The sequence below is a fragment of the Pelmatolapia mariae genome, linkage group LG2 (assembly GCF_036321145.2).
Source record: "Pelmatolapia mariae isolate MD_Pm_ZW linkage group LG2, Pm_UMD_F_2, whole genome shotgun sequence".
Classification (NCBI taxonomy): Eukaryota; Metazoa; Chordata; class Actinopteri; order Cichliformes; family Cichlidae; genus Pelmatolapia; species Pelmatolapia mariae.
In genome coordinates, this window is record NC_086228.1 from 31,428,564 (window position 1) to 31,438,433 (window position 9,870).

Below are 9,870 nucleotides of genomic sequence, written 5' to 3' on the forward strand. Positions count from 1 at the left end.
GGCTTTGAGCACAGATAAGCTGAAGTGGATCTGAGTTCATGCTCATAGGTACAAGTTTTGCTGGCAGCTTATTTGTTTTGTTTTGTGCCCATCAAAGTAAACTCCAACACTGCATAGATTCTCAGCAGGGCTGAGGATTCGGCTCCCACATACCACATTAATAATTGACATATGAAATGATCTCGGGGGCCAGATATTATTGTATAAAACAGCCCTGGTTTAGAGCCTGTTTCTACCCAATGAACCATTACACAGACCCACTGTATGCTTCTCATATGTCTCAGTTTATCTGTGTGCAATTACCTGGAGGGTCAGAAGCTGTTTCCTCTGTCACAGTATGTTGTTCAAACAAATCCTCACCTTTAGTAGTGCCGTGCATGGCTTACAAAGACAGCAACACCTTCATTTCAAAGTCGCCCATAATCCCACGCACAAAAATTGCTAGCTGTGCTGTGTTTGTGATGTCTGCTGTCTCATCACAGGCCAGAGAAAAGTTCCCCACCCCTGATGTATACCATTTAAACCGCAGCACTCCAACGTTAATGCTGTATTCACGTTGCTTGAAAGTAGTGATGGTGAAAATCGCGAGGCTTCAAAATGAGACGTCAGAAACCAGCTGATGATGTCACTGTATCTACGCCCAGCTTTGAGATGGTGTTGGTGTACTTCAAGCACGTAAGTCTGGGTGGCAAACTTAAGGCCCGGGGCCCAGAATCGGCCTGGCAAAGACTCTAATATGGCCCACTTGATGGCTTTGGAATATATGAAGGAGGGCATAGATTTTGGACTTTAAAACTGTATTTTAAAGTTTTATCAGATTTTCCTACTGATAGAGACCTCTCCATTCGTATTACACCTAAGTAATTAATTAGATTAGATATTTTTTACTTTAGGCTACATTTTTTTCTTGTTTAAGCAAGTGGTCCACAGTAAAAATAAATGCATAAATAAATGAAACTTTGTTGAATTACTGAAGAACTCTGTGTGTCTGGGCACTGAGCTAAGAGAATCTTTGCTGTAATTTTACACGTTTATTTATTTGTTCTGCCACATTCACAGAGAACAGAATTTACAATAATCACTTACAGTCATACAAAACTGAGACATACTGTTGAAATTGCACTTGTTTTTCTCATATTAATTGCAATTAAATGTGTCTTGAAACATCTTTACACTGACAGAAAGGACAGTTTCACTGGTTTGGCCTACTTAAGATCACAGTGGGCTGTAAGTGGCCCACGATGTAAGCTGAGTTTGACATCCCTGAAGTAGGTTATACAATGGCTGGGAACTAAAGCTGTGCCTGACACTACACACCTAAAATAAACCAGCGAGGTAGTGTCTTATTAAACATGGAAAGCATTGTTTACAACTACTGCTGTGCTACTGAATGTTTGTTAAGGAATCAAAACAAACTGAATGCAAGAAACGTGTCCCCAAAAATGTTATTTTGGAACACATGGAAAGCCTGGTCGAACAGACAGAGTGAAACGAGTTTAGTAAAGACCAAATACTCAGTGCATCATGGGAAGCCTCGAGCAACTTCGGCCAACTAAGGGAGGATTCAAGGTCAGCTAATCCAGCCCAACTGTAAGACTCATTTTAAAAACACAGAAGCCAACTTAAAAGCTGAAAACTGTGAAAAAACTGAAGCTGGCTGCAGTGGCTAAAGAACAGCTGACGTGGTGTGCGCAGTTAAACATAGGATCCAGAAGGCTGCTCCAAAAGGTTTATTATGACAATGCTGATTTAGTACATTTAACAGATGGAGGGTGTGTTGATGGACTAATGGATGGATGGTTTTTTTCTAAAAATTGGAATTAGCATTTCCATTTCTTTAAAGTGAACAACACAACCATACATTCAGCTGAGGAAATATCTGTTTACATTGCATGATAATCAGTTAAAAGGTTAAGTAGAGTCATCTTAATTTACAGGAAGTGTCCAACAGATTGACAGGTGACAGGATATGATGTACATATAATGGAGCAGGGAAGTTGGAAAGGATTTAGAACATGTGATTTATTCTTTGTGAATGGATCATCAGACAGTTTGTAAGACAGCCTGAGTATAATAAATTACAAGAGAAGTAATTGAAGCATTAAGTAATAAATGCATAAACAAGCTTTTCAGTATCACTCTGAGGCAGGATGTTTCTAATTTTAGAGATATTACACAAATGTAAGAAAGCTGTCCTACATATTTGTTTAATGTGCACTCTGAAGCACATACAGTGGCTTGCAAAAGTATTCGGCCCCCTTGAACTTTTCCACATTTTGTGACATTACAGTCACAAACATGAATCAATTTTATTGGAATTCCACGTGAAAGACTAATACAAAGTGGTGTACACGTGAGAAGTGGAACGAAAATCATACATGATTCCAAACATTTTTTACAAATAAATAACTGAAAAGTAGGGTGTGCGTAATTATTCAGCCCCCTGAGTCAATACTTTGTAGAACCACCTTTTGCTGCAATTACAGCTGCCAGTCTTTTAGGGTATGTCTCTACCAGCTTTGCACATCTAGAGACTGAAATCCTTGCCCATTCTTCTTTGCAAAACAGCTCCACAACTGCCCTGTGACGGCCTCAGAGGTTGTCTAAGAGAATATTGGGAACAACGACACCATGAAGTCCAAAGAACACACCAGACAGGTCAGGGATAAAGTTATGGAGAAATTTAAAGCAGGCTTAGGCTACAAAAAGATTTACCAAGCCTTAGAACATCCCACGGAGCACTGTTCAAGCCATCATTCAGAAATGGAAGGAGTATGGCACAACTGCAAACCTACCAAGACAAGGCCGTCCACCTAAACTCACAGGCCGAACAAGGAGAGCGCTGATCAGAAATGCAGCAAGAGGCCCATGGTGACTCTGGACGAGCTGCAGAGATCTACAGCTCAGGTGGGGGAATCTGTCCATAGGACAACTATTAGTCCTGCACTGCACAAAGTTGGCCTTTATGGAAGAGTGGCAAGAAGAAAGCCATTGTTAACAGAAAACCATAAGAAGTCCCGTTTGCAGTTTGCCACAAGCCATGTGGGGGACACAGCAAACATGTGGAAGAAGGTGCTCTGGTCAGATGAGACCAAAATGGAACTTTTTGGCCAAAATGCAAAACACTATGTGTGGCGGAAAACTAACACTGCACATCACTCTGAACACACCATCCCCACTGTCAAATATGGTGGTGGCAGCATCATGCTCTGGGGGTGCTTCTCTTCAGCAGGGACAGGGAAGCTGGTCAGAGTTGATGGGAAGATGGATGGAGCCAAATACAGGGCAATCTTGGAAGAAAACCTCTTGGAGTCTGCAAAAGACTTGAGACTGGGGCGGAGGTTCACCTTCCAGCAGGACAACGACCCTAAACATAAAGCCAGGCCAACAATGGAATGGTTTAAAACAAAACATATCCATGTGTTAGAATGGCCCAGTCAAAGTCCAGATCTAAATCCAATCGAGAATCTGTGGCAAGATCTGAAAACTGCTGTTCACAAACGCTGTCCATCTAATCTGACTGAGCTGGAGCTGTTTTGCAAAGAAGAATGGGCAAGGATTTCAGTCTCTAGATGTGCAAAGCTGGTAGAGACATACCCTAAAAGACTGGCAGCTGGAATTGCAGCAAAAGGTGGTTCTACAAAGTATTGACTCAGGGGGCTGAATAATTACGCACACCCTACTTTTCAGTTATTTATTTGTAAAAAATGTTTGGAATCATGTATGATTTTCGTTCCACTTCTCACATGTACACCACTTTGTATTGGTCTTTCACGTGGAATTCCAATAAAATTGATTCATGTTTGTGGCTGTAATGTCACAAAATGTGGAAAAGTTCAAGGGGGCCGAATACTTTTGCAAGCCACTGTATCCTGGTCAAAAATGACTCCAAGATTACAGATCATATTTAACCATATAAACATTAAAATGATGTTTAACAGCTGGGGGAAGGACAAAGGAAGGCTCCAGTCACTCCAGGCTCCCTCATGGTTCTGAAAAAATGGGCTGCACACAAACCCGGGCCTTGTACCTCTTGACTCGCATCAGCAAATTTCACTCCTGCTGGCACTGAATAACAAGTTTCTTCTGCACTGATTTAAAGTCAAAACCAGAGTCACAAAGACAATCAGACAATAAAGTTGGTATAAACAGAGAGCAGCCATAAAGAGAGAGGAGCTGAAGCTGAGTACAGTACCTTCCATGAAGACTCTGCAGTGTAGATGGTGAAGAGGAACGGAGTCAGAACCGTACTACAGACAACCCTGTCCGACACACAGCCCTGAGTTCTCAAATACTGTGGTCGGTCGGTGAGGTGGTCCGGTATCCATGCTGTGAAGTGATGGTCCACTCCTGAGTTCTCCAGCTTGTCCTTCAGGACTGTGGGAAGAATGGTGTTAAAGGCACTGAAGAAATCAAAAAACATGATTCTCACAGTTGTTAGAATTGATGTTTTTAAGATTGTCATTTATGCTTAGAAATATATAATCATTTGTATTAATATCTTATCCTTATTAGGTCTGATAAGATTCTGTGTGCACTTGTGTACCATGAGATGGGAGGAAGCAGCCTCGACGCTATAATTTTCCATTAAAGCTTCAGAAACCAGACTGTTCTGTTCTGAAGTGACACACACACACACACACACACACACACACACACACACACACACACACACACACACACACACACACACAGGCATATACTTTGCTCACACACACACATGCCTGCTCAAAACTGTCACGTGGTTAAGTGAATTGTGTGTAACCTCTGTTGCCAATAAAAGAGTGAGGTGGACGCAGAGGAGTTGGAGTTGCTTGGAGAGGCGAGTGGCAGCACTGCCCTCCTTGAAGCTCCCCTTGCAAGTAAAACGTACACTGGTGTCTGTGTGGTTGCTTTCAGTAAGTTTCTGTTTACCAGCAGGGTTGACTTAAACCCAACAACAGTGCTCTCAGCGGTTACAGGTGAGCGAGGGAACGATGTAGGAGGTGAATGACAGGATCATCCACTCCGGTGCCATAGGCAAACTGCAGTGGGTCCAGTAATGCGCTCACCAGGGGCCGAAGCTGAGCCAAGACCAGCCGCTCCAGGGTCTTCATCAGGTGGGATGGCAGAGCCTCCGGCCTGCAGCTGTTGAGGTCTTTGGCACTGGTACAACACAGGAGGTTTTTCAGAGCTGTGGAACTCTCCCCTGCCTCAGGCTCAGGTTGAAGATGTGCTCCATCACCCCACACAGTTGATCTGCGCAGGACCTGAAAACCCTAGAGCTGATGCCATCTGGACCCGCTGCCTTCCTGGCTCTGATCCTCCTCAGGTCCCTCCTAACCTGGATGGTTGAGAGAGAGGGGCTGGAGCTGTGTGCTGGATGTGTACTGGATACTGTGGTTGGGGGTAGGGAGTAGTGACCAGCAAGGGCGTAGATTTGGTTTTGGCGTTGGTGGGGACGGATGATTCAACCACCAAACCCTGCCCTGTTTCTTTTTTTTTCTTCCTTTTTGTCTTTGCTTCTTGATTTAAAAAAAGGAGAACTATACTTGCCTACATATGCTATTCTACATGCTTTTAAATCATTTAAAATTACAATTCATAGTTTTATATGTGAATTATATAATATTAAATTACTATTAAACAAATGACTAAGTATTTTAGACTTTAGTTTACTTCAGCCATATTCCATATAAATCAGGTATCATACAAAAATAAAAATAGCTTCAAATACAGTCATGACAATAAAAGAATATGACTTTAAGGACTTAAGAACATTACTTCAGTTATAGTACATCAACATCTCTTATACATTAGCACTAAGGGGACACTGAATGACCTGTTGGTTTTTGTCCATAAAACTACTCATCTAAGATTACCACAAAATTATTATTATGTGCTTGATGTGCCTCAGCTTTGGCCCTGGCTCCTCCCCTCTGACTGCACTAGGACATATTGCCACCTGATAAAATAACACATTGATTTGTGCCATATAAAAAGTGAGACATGTCAATTCAGATTCTTTGCCAAATGTACACTAATGAATCAATTTACATCAGCACCCTAACAATTGTCATGATAATAAATACTAGTTAATCTATAGCACCAAAACATCAGTCAGTCACCTGTGACCTCGCCTCTTCACCTCTGTCTGAGCTACAACATGGCAGAGCTGCCTCTGTCACCTGATAAATAACAGTGAGACAATCCAAATACATGCAGTCACACATGTGCTTCAAATACAGTCACGAACCACCAAGTCATCATCCAATTTCACCTGTGATCTTGTATCACCGTTACTCTCTGAGCTTTGTGTTGGTTCTTCTGTCACCTGACAAATAGGACATACATGACAATAAGAATAAAATGTGGAGCTGCTTCAGTGTTTCTGTCAATTTGTGCAGATCTTGACTCAGTAATATTTTTGGGGTGAATGCATTTTTAAAACAATTTGTGCAAACTGCACTACAAGGTGGAATATTTGCAAAATCATGACAACCTCATGATATTTTGTCTCAAAAATTAACCCTATGAATATGTCAGTGCCATTAGGATGAAATTATTGTGTCACCAACATTTTAACGTTAAACATATAATTTTAACAGCCTCTGTAAACTAATATCCTGGCTTACTCGAGGCTGCTGTTTTCTCTGACAGTTTCAATCAAAATTAGAAATGCTACTCTGAGACTGAGAGAACTAACAGTGCTGCCTGTTGTGCATTTAGTTTCCAAAACACGTTATTTATGGTTACATACAATTTTAGACTGATGTGGGCCAAAGCCTAGCATAGCCTGTAACGTTATTATGACGGACACATTTTATGAGTGAGCTTGACTTTGATTTGATATACCTTTATTTGATTTTTGATTTGATATACCTTTATTAGTCCCACAAGGGGAAATTTCATGTTAAGGCTGCCGACCTATTGCACGCAATGGCAGCGCCATCTTACCCTCCGACCATACATACATTACACAAAAACATCACATGGGGAAGACAGGTCAGAGAGGTATAACAATGGAAAAAGCACCACATGAGGAAAGATAAGGAGAAAAAAATAACTCCCCCCAGACTGAGCTCCAACAGGGAGATCAGTTTGAGAACAGAAAAAAACACCTCTGCACATGAAAAAACTCTTAATACACCAAAGAAACACATGACAAGCAACAGGGGTGGGTAAAGGGTGAGAGACAGCCAGTGTAGACAGTACATCCGGGCCTGCAGCCTGTGCGCTGGTCTCCTTGATCCACCGTCAGCATCGGAGGGGAATAAGCGTCGAAGGCGTTTGGAGGGGGAGGGGGGGGATGAGTGTATGTCTGCATGACTTTAAGTGACTTACAGGTTTCTGTGAAAAATACTTTCTTATATCCAGGTTCTTCCTTTGTGCTGCCGTCCTCCTCTCCTCCTTGCAGGTCCTCACAGCGCAGGCTTGCCGCTGCTAAAACTAAACAGAGCTCCCTGAAAGGCTCAGCCAATCACATTGGCCATATTTGTCACATGAGGTAGGAGAACATGATTTAACTCTTTCTGCACCGCTGGCTGAATGAGACGTTGACAGATCGGTTTTTTTTTTCTTTCTATCGGGTTTGTTTTTCTTTACTCGAAGAGATCAAATTATTGGTGGGGACAATTCAATAATCGCTGGATATTGGTGGGGACATGTCCCTTCCGTCCATGCCAAATCTACGCCCTTGGTGACCAGGGTGTGTGGAGGAGGTGTGAAGTGGCTGAAGTGTCAGGGGTGGAACAGCAGCAGCAGTGGGGGTGGGTGAGTCTGCAGCCGATGTTGAAGACTGCCTCCTGGATGATTCAAACCTGTTAAAGAAGTGATTCATTTCATTTGCCCACCTCACATCCCCCCTGGGCAGAGAGAGAGACACACCTGTCGTGTGCGTCTGTGGACTGTGGAAGAAAGCCAGAGAACCATGAGAAAACAACCCACACAGGCAAAGGAGAACATGTAACTCCACTCAGACAATAGGAGCCTTCTTGCTGTGAGGTGATAGTGCTAACCACTGAACCAAAAAGTTTATGATCCACATGATGTGATCTCACGGGGATAATCTATTGATTCAGTCAGTCTTAAAATCAACAACATAATGAGATGTGTTGCATCTTCTGTGGTGATACATCTCCAGACCTGCACTGCTGACAGACCCTCAGCTGTGCCTTGTTGTGGTGTCACTCTGCCTTTGCTCTTCAGCAAGGGGAATGCAGCTCAGGACATCATGTAACCTTTCAAGCCTTTTCTATCAAAATGCCATAAAAGTGACATCATTCTAAAGACAATTCCGACTAATTAAAACTTTATATTAAAGGATGAACAGGCTTATAACACTCAGACTCAGATACTAATGTTGTTGAACCTGTTAAAAAATTTCAGTTTCAACTGTGCAATCATGCATAATTACCACGGCAACAGGCAGCAGCTGCACTGAAATGAATCTTCCCACAGTGACACGAGCTGCAGTGGTGCTTAAGCTAGATTTTGTAATCATTCTTGTCGCAGCTTGTTTCTTGATTTGTTGTGTTTACCCATTCTTTCTCCCTGTTCATAATATTTATATTTTGTCTTGGTTAGAAGCTTGACTGTTTTTGCAGTTTACATCAATTCTAAATCTGCTTGCAGGGACAGTTTCTTCTTATGCAAGACTGTTGAGGGCAGCGCCGAGTGTTGTCTATTTCCCATATTTTGTCTTTTATATGACTTTCTTCTTCTCTTTGTTGTTTATTTATCAAACTCTTCCATGAAATCAACTGTCCCTGAATATACGCTTTTAGCGCTTCCCATAAGGTAAATCTTGTGATATCTGGAGTCAGGGCTCTAGACTAACTTTTTCTACGGCTGCACTGGTGCGCCTAACTTTTTTCTTAGGCGCACCAGCACAAAAGTTAGGTGCACCCAAATTTTTCAACTGCATCACTTAACACTGCAGTTTTACATGTGCACTTTTTTTTGGGGGGGGGGGGGGAGGGATTGCTGTCCATACAGACAATATTGATTTGTAAATGATTAACTAACAATCTTGTCAACACAAAAGTTCTTTATTTGGAGCACAGTTCTACAAGAAAGATAAGTTACTAAAAAAGTGCTTGTGCTTAAAGTGCTTTGGCACTCTTTGGCAATATTGTAGACAATGTTAAACTTAATCATCACATCGGCTCCTCTGACGACCTGTTTGCTGCTGCCTGCCACTGAAAGACAGTGGTAGAGGGAACACTTGAGCAGTGCATTTATCACCACATATAATTAGGGATGGGTATCGTTTAGGTTTTATCCGATACCAGTACCAAACCGGTACTTTTGAAATGGTGCCGGTGCTTAAACGGTGCTCGAACCGGTGCTTAAAGAATGGAGAACACAAACTTTGTCCAAAAACCTCTCATGTTTAGCTGTTTTGTTTGTAAAAAGATAACAATGTTAGCCTTTTCTGCAGCTATAGGGCATATATGGTATCACTCTTGGCTGGAAGCAGTGCCTAAACAATGGAAAAAACACAAACTTTGTCCAAAAACTTTCAGAGTTTTTACTCGAACAGTTGGTCGCACCGGTGCGACTTAGGATTTTTTTTAGTCGCACCATTGAAAAATTTGGTCAGATTTGCGACCAAATTGGTCGCACTCTAGAGTCCTGGCTGGAGTGTTAATTGACAAATAAAAATCTATTTGGTTCTTAATTTCTTCTTTCCCCTGTTTATTGGATAATAGAGTATTATCGAATCTCCATATCTTTGTTGTGTGATTGTACCCAAGGGCTAATTGCAAGAAAAGGCGGCTGTGATCCGATAACATTATTGTGCCATATTCACAATGTTTTACTGATGGTAGAAGTTTAGAATCGATTAAAAAGAAGTCTATCCTGGTATATGTCTGGTGGACTGGAGAA

The 9,870-nt window shown here is 41.9% G+C and overlaps 1 long non-coding RNA gene across 1 annotated transcript; it reads right to left on the reverse strand.

The window, feature by feature from the left end:
* Positions 1 to 3,899: 3,899 nt before the first annotated feature.
* On the reverse strand, positions 3,900 to 7,437 carry LOC134637163 (uncharacterized). The gene is made up of 3 exons (XR_010095077.1): positions 7,324 to 7,437; positions 5,052 to 5,323; positions 3,900 to 4,377 (listed from the first exon to the last, which is right to left on the reverse strand). It is a non-coding gene; the product is annotated as an uncharacterized LOC134637163 (long non-coding RNA).
* Positions 7,438 to 9,870: the final 2,433 nt, after the last annotated feature.